Below are 22,122 nucleotides of genomic sequence, written 5' to 3'. Positions count from 1 at the left end.
TGTCAATTTATTTTTAAATTATGTATATCATATTAGCATATTACTATTATAAAAGTATGAACTCAACGAACATGGCTTCATTTAGTTTTCCACCAATATTCCCCTATATTCACTCAATTAGATATTTGCATTAATAATAAATTACGTCTATAATATATTAACTTAATCATACTATCATATTACTATTATAAAAGTATAAACTCAGGGAATATGGCTACATTTAGTTTTTTTACCAATATCCCCATATATTCACTCAATTAGATCTTTGCATTAATAATAAATGACGTCTATAATAATCAATCACAATGTATGAACTTAAGAGACATGATGTCAAAATTTAATTTTTCTCTAATATTCCTTTGCATTAATGCTTACTTATGATTACATCATTTCCAAGATATTATTTATTCAACAAATTTTGATCGATGAAATTCAATTACAATGAATGAACTTAAAAAACATGATGTTAAAATTTAATTTTCCTCCAATCCCTCTTTGCATTAATGCTCACTTACGATTACATCATTTTAATATATTATTTATTCAATAAATTTTAATCGATAAAATTCAACTTCTTTTAAAACATTGACATTTTTTAATCTCTCCAAAAAAATTAAATGGAATTCTGTAAAAGAATCTCAAATATTATTTATTCAACAAATTTTAATTTTAATTGATGAAAATCAACTTCATTTTGTTTTCTAATGATAATAATAAAGTAAAGCACTTACCAATAATAACAAGAAACAATAAATAAAGTGACTTGCCAATAACAACACCATACTACTATCTCCGATTACATGGCATGAAACAGATTATTTAATTACATCATATTGAATAAATTACATAGGATATATTATTAATAATAATAATAGCAAATTGCACTAGCATTCCAAAATGGAGGCCTTAAAGCACTAACACCCCACTTTATGTTAAAAAAACACAAGGACCCCAAAATTGAATTTTCATTGAATATATTTGTCTAATTTACACTAAAAACAGTTAAACCACTGTTTATTATGGGGATATTTTTAGAATTGAATGAAAATAAACAGTGATTGAACTGTTTTTAGTTGTAAATTAGACAAATATATCCATTGAAAATTAATTTTGGGGTCACTATGTTTTTTAAATATAAAGTGGAGTATCAGTGCTTTAAGGCTTCCATTTTAGGGTGTTAGTGCAATTTGTTTTAATAATAATATACAACATAGATTGTTGAACTTTCCATAGTGGACCTTTTTCAATGTAATTATTGAGTTTATCAAACATTATAAACATCATACACATGTTTATGATACACCATATGTCCAAAATTTAAAGCACCTAAATTCGAAAAGGTTTCAAACTAATCTCATACACCATATTTTATGTTCACATTTTCAACGTAATTGTTCATCTGAAAAATTCTTCACCCTTAAATCACCTGCATCTCAATTTTAAACATATGTTAATGTTTTGCATTATCATACTTTGAGCAAAATAGTTAACATTTGACGCCCATTCTGAAAGGTTCTTCACCCCCCGAATCAGCTACAGCAGTTGTAAAGGTATGTTAAAATTCATTTTAACATTCTTATTTATAGAATTAGGAATTCATAGTAACCCCATCCAGAGACAAATAAATATGTTCATAAAAACTCTCTAACAACAATTTCATAGCCACTTACTTAAATTTTAACTCACAGATTTTATTATTCTTCTGTAACAAGGCCATTCTAAAAAAAAATTAAAGCCCTGAATCAGCTACAACAGTTAATAGGTATGTTCACATCTAGATAGACAATTATGTTGATAGAAAACTATCTATAGCAACAAAAACAATTTTCATATTTCGTGTAATATGTTCATACAAAACTATTTCTAACAACAATTCAATAGTCACTTACACCACATTTTAACTCATATATTTTACTTTCTTCTGTAACAATGTCATTCTAAGAAATTCTTTAGTCCTTAATCAGCTACAGCAGTTTTAAAGGTATATTAAAATTCACTTTAGCATCATTATTTATAGATTTCAATATGGATATGGCTTAGCCTCATCTAGATAAACAATTATGTTGATAGAAAATTGTCTGTAAAAACAAAAACAAATTTTCTATTTTATCTACTGTTACTTTCCATACTATGAATACCAATTAAGCTATAAAAATCAAATGGCAGTCATTGTTTTCTGTGTATAGCTCTTCAATTCCATGTCAAGCATAAATCTTTTTGATGCATCAGTGTTATCATGAGTGGACCCAATCTGGAAATGAAAACTAAGGGAAAACCAAACTCAACCTGGCTTTTTAATGAAGGTTAGTAAGGGATAGGAGACGAAAAGCCACTATAAATTATTACCCTAAATCTAAGGGCTGACTAGGAACTCTAGCAAAGGGGAGGAACGTTTCAGGGTGTTTAGATTATTTTGGTGTTCTCAAAAACCAACTGTAACTGAAACTCAGATCTGAATTTTATTGTAATTTTAATTACAGATTTGAAATTGGTAACAAAATTAGAATTAGGGCTTGGAAGGCATTTCGGACAGGGTAGGAAGAAGTCTGTACAAACTCAATTCCTTGATAGAATGATACTCCTAACTATTAGCTAACCTGTAGCTGACCAAAACAATCTCCTAACTTTTAGTTATGATAGCAGTAACGGAATGGAATAGCGGTACATAATTGAATGTCTATTCAAATTAAAGGATTACCAAATCCTAGAATACTCCAATAGAAAAGGTAGGTATAGTATCAAAAGTAGATAATGCAACAGTAAGTTAAACATTATGGCTTACATTTTCCTCATTGTCTATGTACTATTTCCAATATGCCACTTTCTGTAGCACCTTATACCTGCACAAGTATAAAGGATTCAATCAATGGTCATAATGCATGCACAACTATAAATAGCTACTCATTGACAGAACTGAAATGCCAATAGTAACCAAAATAAAAGGGCAGCACCACAGTCAGTCTACATTCTTCCCTGTGTCTAGCTCTCTCCTCACCTTTTTGAACTAAGATGCCTACCTTATTTCAATAGGAGAAAAAGAAGATATAGAGGTGCTACTGTATACAAGACAGCTCTTCAAGTCAGGGAACTCAATATCACAAAATAAAAATAGAAATGTTGGAACATAATATATCTTTATTGTTTTATTAAGTGAAGTTGATAATAGAAATTGATCCCAGCAAATAACAGATGTTACAACTGATGAATGACCTATAAGTGTATGTACACATTGAAAAGTTTGTATGTCCCAAACCTGAAAGTAGTTCAACAGTTGGACCATAGACAAGCATTAACGAGCCTACCAAGAAAATAAAAAGTAAGCAAATAATAGAATTAACATGGTTAGAGAAAAATGAGGAGTCATCAAAATAAAATAATTAATAACCAATCTCAACAATTTCAGGTTGGCAAATATGATCAGCAAGCTGCCAAAGTAAAATCTAAAACATGCAATTCAGGTTAAAAATAAACTATAATTAAAAAATTTACTTTTTACTAGGCCTTCAAATAACAACTGTTGTTCCATTGATATAGGAGGAACAAGTTGCTATGACCTATAAGGTCTAGATATAGTTTAAAAGGTAAGAGATTAGACAACATAGTATTATAAAATATCTCTAAAAAATTATGCATTAGGACAATAGACAACATTTACTACAATTGAATATTTGCAATGTCAGCATCCTTTTAGGATAGAAAAGTGAGTCTTGCCAGACTAACTTATCCTTATTGTTTTGTCCATTGAGCCAGAGTACAATCTACTTTTTACAGCAACTAATGTAACAATAGCAACATTGTAACCCTCAAGTGATGCAATTGGTTGAAAGCAGTTACTTGACACATCACTTTTCCATGTTAATATTTTACCATCCTGTAGCAAATAAAAGAAAAGATTACTATATGTTGGAACCCAAAAACAGTCAGGGAATGTTTGCTCAATGATCTCCATTTGAGATAGACATCAAATGGAGGGAGAAGAACGAGTAGAAGTAGACAATTAGCACAACTGAGGAGTGTTCATCTATTTCCTAAAAACTCCAACCAGATGAATGGGAAAGGATAAAATAAAAGATTACCTGGGTTCCGGCATAAAGTATGCCATTTTCCTCAACAATGGAATACACTTCTCCAACTGGTCCTGTAACAGTTGGAATGTATTCAAGTTTTAGAGTATTAGTTTCTTATGTCAGTTGTAGGGAGTCCAAAATAGTATACCTATTCTTTATGAATGCTTATAGAAAATAAGTTTATAAGTATAAACCTATTGGAAAATTAATATTCCGAGATCCTTATCTATAGGTTTTGGTTGATTGAAAAAGTCACTACAATGATGAATATTTTATTCCAGTTAATGTTGATTCTATTGTGAAATCCCCCGGATTTCTGCCCCTTTAACCCGTGGCTTCAAATCGAGAAAATCGGGCCTCGAGTTGATGACAAATGCGAGCCATTCAAATGGAGCCCGAAGGGTTGGAAATGGAACCAATGTTAGTGGATGACCCTTATGATGACTTATCAATTCTCCTAAAGTTTAATTGAAGAGAGAAGATTAATCATGATGGTGTAAAAAGGGTGATCTTGGAACGTCAGTAGATCGACGATGGAGAATCCGATTGATGCAAATAAGGTATCAAATCGAAGATCGTCGAAAGACCTTTCCAACAAGCCAAAAATCACTAAAATTGGAGTCCATTTGAGAGGTCAACTTGGGACCGGTTGAACGGCCGGTCGACCGCCCCAACCCCCCAGCCATTTTCCAGCTTTGGGGCAGAATCGGGTTTTTCATGTTTAAAGCCCTATTTTGAGTTTCTAACCTCTCATACTAGCATTTTATGTTGCTAGTACGAGGCTGAGGCTCAAGGAGGAGGATAAACCAAGGGAGAGGAAGGTTTCTAACCATTTGGACGTGTGCTAACACCCGGATCATTGCGAAAACGTTAGGAAAGGTAAGAATCATCAAACCCTCTTCTTTAAGCTTAGTTTTTGGAGTAGTTCTCCGCAATAAATGATAGATTTGAGTAGTTGTTGCTTGATAGGTGTTTTGAATGCTTGCAAATAGTTTCATTTATGTTTCCTTTTGGTTTGTAAGTGATTTGTGCGAGTCGTTGCAAACGATTTTGCATTTTGGCTCTCAGACCCAGCTGAGAGCACTCGCGAGAGCCCAAAATTAGGGCTTTTTGATTGAGATGGAATTATATCAAATTGAAGGTATACTTAGGACCCTATTGCTGCCAATTAGATATTCCCAAAGTTTCGTTTCGATTCGACTTCGAATCGATGGTGAAATTTGATTTTCGCCGAAACTAGGTTGAGAAAGGTGGGTTCGAAACTAGTTGGCAGATTAGGCTTTTGTTGGGTGATTTTGGGAACCTTATTAAAACCCAATTGACTTCTAATTTATGTCTAATGATCCTCTTATATGATTAGGTTTATTTTGATTTTAATCACCAACTCGTAAGTGTGACTTTGTGGAACTTTGGAGAGCTTATACTAACTAAAAAGGTGAGGAATATACTCAACCTTATCTTGCATGTTTAATTATGTAATTAAATTTCATTATTGATATATTGTCTTGTTTTAATATTTATTATCTTGTGATTTTGTGTGGGACTTTGCACGAATGAAAGGTAAGCAAGTATCTTTGCTTCTATTTTCAATATTCTTTGAAAACAATATGAGAATGTATGAGATGGATGAGATTGAATGGATTGAGTGTTTTCTTTTATTTTCAAATTCTAAATCACTGATATGAAGATATATGGATGATGTTGAATTAAATTATTCTTTTTATTTTATGTTTCAAACTAGGGTTGTGGGTTCGCCCATTACCCTAGTGAACTTACATGAATATGCATCTAGACTTAAGTACATGAATGCTAAGTGTCTAGAAGTGTTTGGCTAGGTAACCTCATGAGTACTACTACCCTTCCGGCAGGGGTATTGAAGCCGGTTAACCCGTGATGTTAGTGGCTGGGTCCTGAGCGTCAAGCAGGCCCATTATCATCATAGAGAGGTAGGGTTGCATATAATAGATAAGGGCTCCTGGGCGCTCAAGACTGGTGAAATGATCCGTGAGAGGACATGGAGAGCATCCTGTCCATTATATGTGGACGACCACTGGGTTAAGGAATGGGATCCAACAGATGCCTACCATTGAGGATTCCATTCATAGGTGGAAAGGTATTGAACCAAAAGGGCACTAGGCATAAGGGGAGATATCTGTACCATATGTAGTACGAGACTGTATGACTTTGCATTGGGCTAAGATTATCCTTGACACGCGCCAATCTCATACCAAACGGTGATGTGAGAGAGTGGTGACCTATACCCCAACCATGGCTTGACAGGACTTTACCCAACAACCGCGGAGAACCCAATAGACGTCTCTTGTTGAGGGAGAGTGACAGAGACTGCCCAAAGGAGATTGGTGTACAAACTTAATGCGTGTCTACCATAGAGACTTCATGATAGAGTTAGGAGCATAATATCATAATCATTCATACATCATATCACTATCATTAATTACATTATCGATACTCAAACTATATGTGTGGTGTGGGATCTTGTGTACGAATGCACGATATGATGTGGAATCTTGTGGACGAATGTATGATAAGATGTTGAGTTGACCTCACTGAGTTCTGTTGAACTCATTCCTTTTTGTATGTTTGTTTCTATTAGAATATTCTGCAGGTTATAAGAACTCCTTCCAAGTGGAGGATTCATCGTCAGCAGGTTTTCTTGAAGGAGTGACTGAAGAAGATGTAGACTTGCATGGAGCTTCATGCCTGTGCAAAGATTATTCTTATGAGGTTGGATTCCATTAGGGAATCAGTTTAGTTTAATTTCCGTTGCAGCAAACTATGTTTCATTCAAACTCTAATGTCCATTTTGATTAACTTTAGATATATGGATGACTGTAACCTTTTGATCTATCAAGTTTGATAAGTTTATACTTGAACTTGATTTATTCTTGTCCTTTTAATTATGCTATATCTTGTGTTGTATGGAATTGTCACTGAACCTAGGTCCTGCGGTGTATCACCCCCACGGGTATTCGGGTATGGCCGGATCTGGCTGGGTGGGGTGTGACATCTATAGTCACTAAAATTAATATTTAAGTTTTGATTAGGACTTGATTCCAAAACAATTAGTATGCACCGAAGATCCTCACCCATTTGAGCTCACAAAACCGAATTCTCAGCTTCAATCACCAAGTATTCAGTGGTGATGTTCAGAATTGTAAGAATCTCATTATTCTCCTTCCTTAGCCAAACCATTAGGTTGCTATTCATGGTCCATAGCTAGCATTTATCTTTCCAATTCTACATGGAAACTCATATTTTCATATTTTTCCCGCCTTGAATAATGAGTTTCCTTCTTCCTTCTTCTTACCTGCAGCTTCTATCTTTTCCGAGGTATTCATATCCCATGATTCTTTCTCCTGCACGCAGTTAGAATGTTAAATTTTCCTAAATAATGTTCAACACAAACACATATATCAGATGATACAAAACAATATTCTATATAGAAAAGTGCATGAGGCTAACCTTAACAAAAGATTTCACCTCAACTTCATAATATACAGTTTAGTTAGTAGGCACAACAACATATAACGCTGAGCCCCATCTGGACAGACAATTATGTTGATAGAAAACTGTCTGTAACAACAAAAAGCATACACTATGTCAGTTGTAGGGAGTCCAAAACATAGTAGTAGAGCCCATTCAAGATATGCCCAATATATGCAATCAATCAACATAAAGAAAACTAAGACAATGAACTCTTAAAACAAAACTCAACATCCACCTCTAAACTACAAACACCATTAGCAACACATCAAACCAGTGGAAGACAATATAAGAGTTTGGATCCTTTGGCCTCCCGTTAATAGTATAAGCTCTTCTGAAACTAGCGGAACACATTATTGACATTTATAAGTTGTTAAATTTTAAACTAGGCAACCAAAATGTGTCTCTTGATTTCAAAGCATGTTAGATTTATTCATTGTTTTCTTACAAAAGACTTATTGTTATTTGTTTCCGAAGACTTTGGGAGAAGAAAGTCAAGATAAAAGCGATGTATCTCCATCTCTTTGGAAGCCAAGTACTCTCCCAATTTCGAGGACAAAATTATTTTAAGGGAGGGAGAATGTGAAATCCAACCCAAACCTAACCAGGATACCCTATCTGTTTTAATGTTGACTTTGAAGTTAGACCTTGATTTCAGTGTTCGATCTCCTTCTTCTCTCTTTTCCTCTTCTTATTGTTCTATCTTGATGTTTAGATTGTGGAGAAGGTGTTACACTACTGTAACTACCTATGCTCTAATCTCCTTATGTCTTAGAGTGAACCCCCAATCACTCTATGAATTCCTTGAAACCACATGGTGAATCTCCTCAATTCTTCATTGATTTTGATTGAGTTTTTGAACAACATGATCATTTTACTGTAGCTTCCTTTCTAATTAATGTTTAACATGTTTGATCTTAGCCTTTACTGCTGTTCTAATGTATTTCATCTCTTTGAATCAATTCCCCTTTCTTTCTAGCCATTATAGCCTTCTATGTTGATCATTGATATAAGCATTCTAGTAAGTTTCTATTTTTGATTCCTCTCATTCTAGGATTAGTATTCTTTTGATTTTCTATTTAGTTATTCTTGCAGTGATTAGGAAAATGGTATTGCATCATTGCAAACACCACATATAATGGACAGGATGATCTCCATGTCCTCTCACTGGTCATTTCACCCGTCTTGAGCGTCCATGAGCCCTTAGCTATTATATGCAACCCTACCTCTCTATGATGATAGTGGACCTGCTTGACACACAGGACCCAACCACTAACATCACGGGTTAACCGGCTTCAATACCCCTGCCGAAAGGGTAGTAGTACTCATGAGGTCACCTAACCAAACACTTATAGACATGCCCTAAATATGTAAATTAGTAATCGGGAAAGAGCCAAGGACACCATAAGAATGCATCCCATACCGCCTCCTCTGGTATCCTATGGCAGAAATGCTAAAAGGGCATTCCCCATTCCCCAATGTTACCTAGACAATCACATAAGATCACTAGGGCAATGGGTGAACCCACAACCCTAGTTTGCAACATGAAATAAAGTGAGAAATTTAATTCAATATCTTCCATATATTTTCATAACAATAATTTAAGTAAAAGAAAAACTCAATCCATTCAATATCATTCATCTCATACATTCTCATATCACTATTCAAAGATATTTAAAGATAGAAGATATAATCACAAGATAACACTAAAGCAAATCAATATATTAATAATAAAAATTAATTAACATAATTAAACATGCAAGATAAGGTTAAGTATATTCCTCACCTTCCACTTGATTCTTTTCTCCAAAGATCAGTAATTCCTTCCCACAAATTAGTGAGTAAAGATATATTAACCTATTCATGCAAAAGAAATAATTTAGAGCCAATTTGGGTTTCAAAAGCTATCCTAAAATCTTCCCACGAAAACCCAAATCTGAAAACTAGGTTAAAAAGGGTAGTTCTCAACCTCACTAGTGAATGCTCTCTAATTCGCCACCAATTTGAAGTCTATAATGAAGAAAAACTTTGGGAAAGTCTAATTGGCAACAAAAGGATCCTACGGGTATTTTCAATTTGATTAAATTTGACCCATCTCAAAAAGCCCTAAAATTTGGCTATCATAAATCACCCGTGGGTGACCTAGAGAGTCAAAATGCGTAAACCTTAGCATGTGATCTTAGCATTACTCCCATACTCAAGGAAAACATTAATATAAGAAAAGATAAACATCTAGGGTACCTATCATTCCCTTTCATAGATCCCTCAAAAGAAGAGAAGAGAAATTACTCCCATAAACTAGGATGTGACATTAATACAAGAAGGGAAAACATCCAAGATACCTAACAACCTTCCCTTTCAAGATCTCCACGAAAGAAGAGAAGATAAACTCTCGCCAACTATGATTAAAGAGAAGGGTTAAAGAAAACTAACATTTCCTAGTGATTTTGCGAAGATTCGGATCATAAAAACCTTCGGAAGGATGGAAATCGCTCCTCTCTTTCGTTTCTCCTTTTCTCCAAAGCCTCCGCCTCTTTCTAGCCTCCAAAATGCGTTTACGGATGAGATAAAACATAAATAGGGTTTAAAAATCCAAAATTCCAATTTTGCCCCTAAATAGAAAATGGGGTGGGGGTTGGTTCACCCATACAGCCCAAACTTCTGGTCCATTGTTGGACCCCCAAAAAAACTCCGATTTTGATGATTTTTGGCTCGTTGGAAAGGTCTTTCGACGATATTCGATTTGATACCTTATTCGTGTCAATTGGATTCTCCATCGTTAACCTATGAACATTTCCAGATCACCCTTTTTACACTATCGTGATTAATCTTCTCTCTTCACTTAAACTCTAGGAGAGTTTTTGAGTCATTACAAGGGTCATCTACCAACATTGGTTCAGTTTCCAATCCTACGGGCTCGAATTGAATAGTTCACAATTGTCACCGAATCAAGGCCCAGGTTCTCGGTCTTAAAACCATGGGTTAAAGGGGTAGAAATCCGGGGGATTTCACAGTTGCTATGAAAACCATGTTGTTTCCACTTTAGAAACTCATGTTCCAAAATTATAAAGTACTGATTTTTGACCATGGATGATGTCCAATTCATGCTAGATAGTCTTGGTATGTTTGTGTGAGGTTCCCTTTCGAATTTTGGATCAATCAGACTTCAAACGAAGAAGTTGTGACCAAAACAATGCATTCTGGCTTTGCTGTCTTCATTGGTCGACTGATTGGTCGATTGGGGCCAGTAGACCAATCAATCGACCAATAGGGCCAGAAATCTGAAAAAAAAAAAAAATCCAATTTTAGGGTCTTTCACTTTCTATTTAAGCACACTTCGTGTTTCTTAGTATCCTCTGCCTCCAAAACTCTTTGAGAATGTGGGAAGACTCTCTCAAAGCTTTCCTTGGTGTATTCGAAGAACTTTTGCAAGATCTCAAGCCTCTCAACTCCGATTCTTCAGATCCAAGGTTAGTAATCTATCCTACGTATTCAGATCTACTTCTTCTATGGTTAATCTCTGTGATGAGACTACGAAAATGATGTTGCATTCTCTGTTAGCAATCATCACTTCATTGATCTCCTTCCAATCTTAAGGTTTTATGATCAGCATAATGACCTTAACCCTAACCCTGGTAAGTTCTTCAGGGAACCCTTGGGTAACCTTCATGAGAGGGTAACCAAATTAGGGAACCCTTGGGTAACCTCCCTTGTGAGAGTAACCACATTGGTTATATTTGTGTTAATCTAAACTCTTTCAATGACTTTCTTGTTATCAAATTGCTAAGCAAATTATTCCCTTTCATCTTGTGAACCTACCTTGGGTTATCTGGAGACCTAATCTAGGTTAACCTTCATGGGAGGATATTCAATTGGAAACCTTAACCCTTTATTGATTTTTGAATCAACCTCAAAGCTTTTCTTGATGTGATTACTTATTCTTTATTCCCTAGGGTGAATCCTTATTGCACCCTAGCATTTCCATGAGAACCATGGTCAAGTATATCTTAAGACCCTAAATCTTCTTGGTTCAAATCAAGAACCTAACTTTTGACCTTGACTTGATGCTTTGACCTTCCTAGATAGTTCTAATATGTTCTGGGAAGCTCCCCTTCGAATTTCGGATCAATCGGACTTCAAACGAAGAAGTTATGACTGATTTGGTGTTTGCAGTTCCATACTGATTCCATTGGTCGACTGGGCCAGTAGACTAACCAATCGACCAATCAAGTCAGTAGCCTTAGTTTTCCTTTGTCTTGCTTCCGTTTCGTCTCCGATCATTAGGGTTTGTTCCTTATGTTCAATACATGTTTGTTTAGGGTTGTTTTGGTGATCTTGGACTTGCCCATTGATCTCTTTATCGAAGTTTACGAAGTCGAATACAAGGTGAGTATTCCACTCACAATATACCTATTTACATGTCTTGTTATGATATGATTCAAATGCATGATTTAGCTATTGTTGATTTACTTTCTTTATAATATTTTACCTCTGCAATTACTGTAGGTTGTTAATATTGTTATTTACATATTGGAATTGATGATATAGTATTGTGAATGTGATTTGGACTATGATATGAGTATGAATGTGATTTGTATGGAATCATGATGTGATTGAATAAGTATGATTTGGGATTGGGGAATGTCCTTTTGACATTTCTGTCCTTGGATATCGGAGGGAATAGTATGGGATGTTCTCCGAAGATGCCCATTGACGCTTTCTCGAATTATTGGTTGTCATACCTAGGGTTGTCTAGCAGTGTTTGGCTAGGATGTCCCCGTTATATCAGATCCGATTTGGAAGGGTATTGAGACCGAACAACCCGTGGTAGCAATGGGGATTCATGGGCGCTCAAAACCCGTAACTAGTCCGTGAGAGGACATGAATCACATTGTGGTTACCTGAAAGGGGCCATTTATTGGGAGGGGTGCATATGGATAGACTTGGGCTCATGGGTGCTCAAGACCGGTAACCAACCCGTGAGAGGACATGAGAGCTTCTCGTTTACCATATGTGGATAACCAATAGGGTTGATGAATCCGTAGTCCAGGACTATAAGGACTCTAGTGTGAAGGATACCAGAAAGGATCCTGAGAGGGGAGGAATGGACGTATCTGGAACTAAGTTGATATGACTAAGTAGAAGACTTGCATTTGGCTAGGCTTAACCCTGACATGCGCCAGTATTTAGACCAATGGTGATGTGAGAGAGTGGTGACTTAACCCCCAGCCATGGATTTGTCCCGAGGGATGTCGAACCCATTACCAACCGGAGCTGAGTGACTGAGACCTACCCAAAGAAGTACAGTGCTATGACTTAAAGCATGTCTGCCAATAGAGACCATCATACATACATAGAGTTAGAAGCATATTGCATTTATTGTTTCATATCATTGCACATCTGTTTGTTTGTAAATGCATGTGAAGATGCTTATTGTGTTTGGTTTACTTGATAAGTTCTTTAACTTACCCTTCGGGGGACTTGTTTTAGATGACATTGCAGGTCCAAAAGAGAACACGTGCCACGGTACAGAGGACCTTTTTGTATATGGTACAGCTTCAGATGTCCTTGGACAAGGTAATGAACAGTGAGGCAGCCAACACTTGAACTTGGACTGCGTTGATGGCTCCTATTGATGGCAGCCGCCATCGTCTTATTCGCCGATGGGATCGTGCGCTGGATGCTGATCTGAAGCTTCAAGAGCATAACCTAAAGGTGAAGAAGATGAAGACTGAAGAAGAAGAAGAGCCGACTGAAGATGTGGATTAGTTTTCTCTATATTCTTCTAGACTTTTATTTTACTTGTAGTAGCTTAGAGCTTTACTTAGATTTCGATTTACCTTCCGCATATGTTTCTGGAGTATATTTCCGCTATACTCTACAGTTGTCTTCTGATTTGGTATCTTGTTATTCCGCACTCTGATATTCTTTTGTGATCCTTCTAAGATCCTTTCTTGACTTTTATTATAAATTACTTGAACAATATGATTTGTTCTTGCTTTTGATTATGTTATTGTGCTAAATGGATATGATCGTTCCTAAACTTGATCTTTTGGGCTGTGGATCACTTCCCCAGGTAATCCAGATAGGGTACTGGCTGGAGGGATGTGACATCATACATGATTGATATTTCATCATATAAAAAGAGATATAATGTAACACGATCAATCACATATGTCGTTATCAAAATAAGTAAGCATGGTAATCCAAAATGATATATAATATGGTACTACTGTCATGCAGTGTATACAGTAGTCACATGATGTTTAAAATACTTCAAGGAATGTAAATCTACCACATTTCCAACATAGCGGCAAGATTCACACAAATCATGTAGTTATGACAATAACGGTCCTTACCTTGATCGAATATAAACTAATACCAAGGATCACTTAGAATAGTCCCCAAATCAGTGTTTTCACCCTAGACAACATATGTGCAACATTAGAGAAAGAAACAATCAAATCGGAGGTCAAACGGATCAAATCGAGCAAATACAAGGTTGTTGTACACATCTGGTCGACTGACTGGTAGACTGACTCAGTCGACCAAGTGAATAGTAACGGGGCTGAATAGTGATTTTTGGTTTGAAACCCATCTTCTGGAGCTCGGATCACTCCAAAATTTGGGGGGATTGTTAGTAACAGTATAAGAACACTATCTAACAAGTAATTAGCATAATCTAATGGTCTAATTAGGAATCCCCAAATTGAAACCCTAAGTTCTAAAGACAAGAATCATAGCATCAATTGAAATCAAATGCAATTGCAAGGGAAATTAGGGAATTAGCTAGGGAACTTGATATGCAGTGGATTAGGATCATATGCTAGCATAGAAATCAGACTTAGCATGCTTCATATATCAGTTTAGGACAAGAATACAAGATGCTAAGAAGAAAATCATAGAAATGCATATGCAAGGATCAAAATGAGAGCATAGCATAGGTAGAAATGGAATAAGCTTATGTATTAGCAAAGTATGAACACTTGAAGTGGTGGTTGCAAGGTTGCAGCATCAACTCCAAGGTTACAACAACAACAAGAAGAAGAGAATAGAGTAGAATAGAGGATGAGAGAGAGAAATCATACCTTAGAGAGGAATTTGAGAGAAGAGGCAAGGATTCTTGAAGAGGATCTTCACCAAACCCAAGAAAGTGCTTTGGGAAGCTCCCTCCTTGTTCTCTGGAGTCCAAATGATTAGGGTAGGGTTCTATTCACGAGGTCCCAATAAGTAGGCTTAAAATAATCAAGAAATTTGTAATTTTCGTATTTAATAACCAGTTGGTCGACTGGGTCAGTTGACCAAGCAGTCGACCAAGCAATGATAGCAATTTCAAACAGGGAATTGGAAGGCTAGATGGGGTCAAATTCGATTGGGCTTTCTCATACAAGTCAATCAACAAGTCTAGATCAAAGAATTACCTTTGAATCGAGTCTGGAAGTGCATTAGATACTTCAAATAATTCACCCCTCTTCTAGGTGTAGTTTCTCACCGAACATTGACATTTTATCCAAGTAAGGGGCATCACTGTCAATATCCATAGGCTCGGAATCATACAACCAAGTCTTCAACTACGAGGGCCCACAAGTCTCTTCTTCCTTCACTCTGAGTCTTTGGACTTACAAACATCAAAGGTTCCGGGTGAGGGTCAGGGTTAGGATAGGGCTGGATTTCACATTCTCCCCCCTTAAAAGAAATTTTGTCCTCAAAATTGAAAGTGTACCTATGCTTCCAAAAAGATGAGGAAACTTCTCCTTCATGTCTTCTTCTTTTTCCCATGAAGCTTCTTCCAGGGTGTGATTCTTCCACCGAATCTTCACCAAAGGAATGGTGCGATTTTGCAACTGTTTGTCCTTTTTGTCTAGGATCTCGGCTGGCTCTTCATCGTACAAAAGATCAGCACTAAGTCCTTCAGGCGCTTGCTATAGTATGTGTTTCAGGTTCTCTATATACTTCTGAAGCATCGAAATGTGAAACACATTATGAACTCCAGCAAGAGATGGGGGCAAGGCCAAACAGTATGCGACAGGTCCAACATTTTCCAAAATCTCAAAAGGTCCAATGAAACGAGGGCTAAGCTTTCCTTTCACATTGAATCTCATCACTGTCACATCCACCCAGCCGGTATCCTATCTGGCATACCCGGGATGGGATCCACAGCCCGAAGATCCAGATCGAGCGGCCATGCCTCCCACATACACGATAACATAATCATGAACAATATAATCAATGTATAAAGTAAACAATAAATAGATCAGATGAATGAGAAAAGGGTAATTAATCAGAGTGCGGAAACATTAAGTAACAACTTCTAAGTAACAAAATCTCAAAGAAAAAGAGTGATCAGAAGTCACTCCTTCACAATCAACGGAACAGTGGTAAATCAAGTTAAGTTACAACCAGTGTTATGAACAAATCCATAGGAACTAGAGAGAGAATATCCAAATGATTACAGTCATCCAGGGAAATGGGGCCTACACATAGGTTTCCTCTATCCTAATGATATCCTATTCATATGTTTGGATGAAGTAAACCCAACGTGGCTGCTCCCTCACTAATGTGGGGCTAACCCTGGTACGCACTATAATCCTCCTCGGTATAGCAATCCTGACTCTCCGCGTAGCCATCACCCGAAGTGTAGTATGCGGGATCATAGCTCGAGTCATAGGACGTGCCATCAAGGTCTTCTGTACCTGCAGTATAATCTAACAAATTGCACAAAAGGAATGAGTTCAAAAGAACTCAGCAAGGCAAGTAGTTTCATAATCCACAGTTCATCCAACACAAGTCACAATATGATGCAATATGATATGAGACAATGATGTAATATGATTCTAATCTTAAGTATGCTAGTCTCTAAGGTAGACATGCTTTAAGCCATAGCACCATACTTCTTTGGGTCGTCAGTCACTCCCCCTCAATCATAAGATATCTTGGGTTTGCCGTGGTAATTGGGTAAGGTCCTCATCAAGCCATGGTTGGGGATTTAGTCACCACTCTCTCACATCACCATTGGTATAAGTATTGGCGCATGTCTCGGTGAAGCCTAGCCCAATGCAAGTCATCTACTCAGTCGTATCATGTCAGATCCGGATACTTTCCCTATGGCACCGACCAACTCGGTTCCGTATCCTTCACACTAGAGTCAGCGTATCCTATGGCACCGACCAACTCGAACTACGGACTCATCAACCCTATTGGTCATCCAAAAATGGTAAACGGGAAGCTCTCACGTCCTCTCACGGGTTGGTTACCGGTCTTGGCGCCCGTGAGCCCAGGTCTATCCATTTGCAACCCTACCAACAAATGGCCCCTTTCGGGTATCCGCAGTATAGTTCAAGTCCTCTCACAGAGTGGATACCGGTCTTGAGCGCCCATCAACCATACTCTACCACGGGTCGTTCGGTCTCAATACCCTTCTGATTCAGGTCTGATATGACAAGGGAAAATATCCTAACCATACACCTAGACAGTCCTATATATGTCATCCAACAACCCGAGAAAGCGTCGATGGACACCTTCAGGGAATATCCCATACTACTCCCTCCGATGTCCAAGGACAGAAGTGTCGGAAGGACACTTCCCAATCCCAAGTCATACGTAGTCAACACAAACTAAATCTCATCATATTATACTAAATCAATGATTTATCATATAAACAAATACATATCATAACATGATTGATCATATATAAAATCATAAAGTAAAACTGAACATGATATTCCAAATGATATATACATTCTATTGCTGATAAGAAAACACATAATAGTCATGTATAGTAAAGGAATATTCATATGAACATAACCATTAAACTCCCATAATGTAAGCATATTGATATAATTAACATACTTGAGTTAACGACTGTCCTTACCTTAATCAAGTTGTAAATAGATTCAATGATTACCAAGTATGGTCCCAAAATCAGTGTTGATACCCTAGATAATCATACAATTAATGTTTGAGAAGAAAGCAATTGAATTGGGGTTCAAACGGATCAAATTGGCTGAGTACAGGGCCTTAACAACTCTTGGTTGACTGGCTTGGTCGACTGTCAGTCGACCAAGACTTGTTATCTTCATGACAACAATGGAAACTTAATCCGAAACTGCCCTTCGGGTGCTCCGATCGTCATGAAATTTGGAGGGCATGTTTATAACATTAAGAGGATACTACACACTAATTTTCATGATGATCCAACGGTTCAATCAAAAATACCGAAATCGAATTTTAGGTTCTATATGATACTTAGCAAGAATTAAATTGGAATTTATAGAAATTGAAAAGGATGATAAGAATCAATCAAATGAGTGTTAAGAATCAAGCTAGAATCCTAATTTCATTATAGTCTAAGCTTATCATGCATCTACATATCAGATTTGAATAAAAAATAGGTTAGATTGAATAGAATCAAAGTGATGGAGTGTAATTAATCTCATTTGAATCATAGCATAGCAAGAGTGGGGAAGTTAAGAAATTGAAAGGGGGAAACTCATGGTTAAGTGTTTGCAAGGTTGCAGTACTTCAGCCATGGTTTCAATGATCATTAATTGATAGAAACATGAATAGATTAGGAGAGGAATAGAAGAAATCATACCTTGAGTTGATGATTAGTGTATACAATAATGATTGGAGTCAAAGATCTTCCCAAACATCAAGGAATAGCCCAAGAGAGTGTCCAACCTCGAGCTCTGGAGTGCCAATGATTAGTTTAGGTCCTCATTCACGAGTTCCAAAAAGGTAGGGGCAAAATGGGAAGAGATTTAGTGCAAAATCGAATTCCATTACTCTTGGTCGACTGGCTGGTCGACTGTTAGTCGACCAAGCACTCAACCAAGCTATGACAGCAACTTCAGGAGTGGATTCAGAAGGCTATACAGGGTCAAATTGAGCGGGATTTTCTCCTACAAGTCAATCAACAAGTCTAGTTTCAGAAAATACCTTCAGATTGATCACGGGGTTCCGGGAAGTGCTTCAACTAATTCAATCTTCATCGATGCGCAGATTTTCACCCAATACTGACAATGTGCTCAAGTGAGGGGCATCATTGTCAATGTCCATAGGCTCAGCATCAAGCATCGAATCATCCACTAAGAGGGCCCACAGGTCTCTTCCACCACCACTTCGGGTCTTCGGACCTGATACTTTGAGGAAAACTTTCTCTCGAATCTGAAATTCTAAATCGGTTCTTCTCTTATCCGCATAGGATTTCTATCTAGACTAAGTAGACATGATCCTTTCTCTAATCATATCAACCATTGCACTTGTAGCTTCTATCATTTCCGGACCCAAAACTCTTCTTTCACCGGTCTTAGTCCAATACAAAGGCGTCCTACAAGTGTTACCATACAAAGCCTTGAATGGAGCCATGCCTATTGTCACTTGATTATTGTTGTTATAGGCAAACTCAACCAAAGCTAAGTGTTCATCCCAATTGCCACCCATATCCACAACACAAGATCTAAGCATATCTTCCAAGATTTGAATTGTCCACTCATATTTTTCCATTAGATTGTGGATGATGAGCTGTACTCAGATTCAACTGGGTTCCCAAGGCCTTCGCAAAATTATTCCAAAACCTTGAGGTGAACCTAGGATCATGATTGGAAACAATACTCACAAGCACTCCGTGCAGACGAACCACATTGTCCACATAAAGCTTAGCTAGCTTATCCAAAGTATGAGTGATCTTCATAGGAATAAAATGGGCTGATTTGGTCAACCTATCAACAATCAGCCACACAATGACCTTTACTTGTCCGAGGCAAGCTAGTCACGAAGTCCATAGAGATATCTTCCCACTTCCAACTAGGAATAGGAAGGGGCTGAAGCAATCCAGATGGGGGTTGACGAACGGCTTCACACGTTGGCAAGTCTCACACTTGGCAACAAAATCTTCAACATCAGCTTTAAACCAATCCACCAAAAATGTTCCCTTAAGTCCTTGTACATCTTAGTACTTCCAGGGTGTACTATAAAGATTGACTGGTGTGCTTCCTTCAATATTTCCTTCTTGATTTCTTTAACATCCGGCACACAAAGTCTTTCTCTAAACAATAAAGCACCATGCATAGATATACTAAACTCAGGGTCCAATTCGGGATTCAAAGAAATCTTCTCAATCTTCTCTTTCAACTCTTGATCAGAACCTTGCAAGGCAACAATTCTATCTCTAAGGGTGGATCTTGTTGTCATGGCAACGAGAACAAAATCCGAACCTTCAAAAACAACTTCCAAACCAAAACCTGCAATTGAAGACAACAAGGGTTGACTCAAAGCATTCAAGTCAAACACTTTCTTCGACTTTTCCTTGCTAAGCGCATCAGCAACAACATTAGCCTTACTAGGGTGATACTGAATGTCACAGCCATAATCAGAGACCAATTCTAACCATCTTCTTTGTCTCATATTCAACTCCTTCTGGGTAAAGAAGTACTTCAAACTTTTATGATCTGTGAAAATAACGATTTTCTCACCATACAAATAATGTCTCCAAATCTTCAAAGCAAAGACAACAGCGGCAAGCTCTAAATCATGAGTGGGATAGTTCCGCTCATAATTCTTCAATTTCCGAGAGGCATAGGCCACTACCTTGCCATGCTGCATCAACACGCAACCCAAACCAATCTTAGAAGCATTAGTGTAGACTGTCAAACCACCGGAACTATCAGGTATAGTCAAAACCGGAGCACTTGTCAATCTAACTTTTAGCTCTTCGCAATTCTTCTCACAAGATTCGATCCACACAAACTTCTCTTCCTTTCTAGTTAGCTTAGTCATAGGGGCAGCCAACCTAGAAAAGTTCTCAATAAACCTTCTGTAGTATCCCGCCAATCCAAGGAAACTTCTTATCTCAGTCACAGTCTTCGGTCTTTCCCAATCGGCAACTGCTTGCACTTTTTCAGGATCAACACGAAAACCTTCGGTTGAAACCACATGGCTGAGAAATACTACCCTTGAGAGCCAAAAGTCACACTTGCTAAACTTAGCATAGAACTTCTTTTCTCTCAACCTTTGCAACGTGAAATTTAGGTGATTCACATGCTCTTCTTCATCCTTCGAATAGATTAAGATGTCATCAATAAAGACGAACTTATCAAGCGCATCATGAAATACTCGGTTCATGAGATCCATGAACACAGTAGGAGCATTAGTTAAACCAAAAGGCATAACTTTAAACTCATAATGTCCATATCTTGTTCTAAACGCTGTCTTGAAGATATCACTTGACTTCACCGTCAAATGATGATATCCAGACCTCAAATCAATCTTTGAGAACACGGCTGCACCTTTCAACTGATTGAAAAGATCATCAATCCGAGGCAGCGGATATCTATTATTGACGGTCAACTTATTCAACTCCCGATAATCAATGCATAGACGCATGCTACCGTCCTTCTTCTTCATAAACAAGACTGGAGCTCCCCAAGGTGATACACTAGGCCGTACAAAACCTCTCACTAAGAGCTCATTTACTTGTGTTTGCAACTCTTCTAACTCGGTAGGTGCCATTCTATACAGAGCTTTAGATACCGGAGCAGCTCCAGGAGTCAAGTCAATGGAAAACTCAACTTCTCTATCAGGGGGTAGTCCTAACAGATCATCTGGAAACACATTAGCAAAGTCACAAAAAACCTTGACTTCTTCAAGCTTCTTCCCTTCCTTGACCTTGCTTCCAGGTGAAGCACTTTCCACTAATGCACGAACTTGCATCAATGCGGTCAAAGTCTTCTTACTAATCCTTCCCTTCTCACCTTGGAACTCAAAAACTGATTTCTCACTCCACTGAAACTGAATTCTCTTCGAAGAACACAAGATTATAGCATTGTGGGATGTCAGCCAATCAATTCCCAAAATTACATCAAAGTCCTTCGTATCAAACAACACTAAATTCGCCTTCAAAATCTTTCCACAAACCAACATAGGACAATTTTCTAACACTGTCTAGCTTTACAACAAGCCCAACATGGGTACTAATCAAAAAACAACTAGATAAACACATGGGTGTTAGGTTAGTCTTCAAAGCAAATGTTGGAATGGAAGCAACTAACAATGTACCTTTGACAACTTCATGACATGAATCTTGATCAACACCAGACATGCTGAACACTCTGCCAGAGGGAGAGGCAGGGGCAAGAGCACTTTTCACAATAGGAGCATAAGGCTGAGCAGGTCTCTTTGGGCAAGTACAAGCAAAATGCCCAGTCAGCTTACAGTGAAAAGATGCAAGGTCTCCCGGTCCAACCGGAGTCACTACAGCAGGAGGTCTCTGAAATGCTGGTCTAGGATTAACAATCCTAGGCCTAGAAGGATGTACAACTCCCACAAGTCTAACTCCACCAGATTGACTATGCTGGCCCACATGAGTAACACCAGAACTCTGACCAACACTCCTTGGCTGAAAGGTAGGAGTGGGATATGTTGCAGGTCTCATGAAACGACGCTCAATGCGGTCAACATAACCAGGGTTCCTTGGCTGCCAAGGCCTCTGGACATGAACATTTTCTCTTTTCGTCTCTTCCAGCTTCTTAGAATTCTGAACTACCTGGGCATA

This window comes from Hakea prostrata, chromosome 3, assembly GCF_041222555.1.
Source record: "Hakea prostrata isolate BN-2017 chromosome 3, UWA_Hpros_2, whole genome shotgun sequence".
In the NCBI taxonomy this organism is placed as follows: domain Eukaryota; kingdom Viridiplantae; phylum Streptophyta; class Magnoliopsida; order Proteales; family Proteaceae; genus Hakea; species Hakea prostrata.
This window is presented reverse-complemented; position numbering follows the sequence as displayed.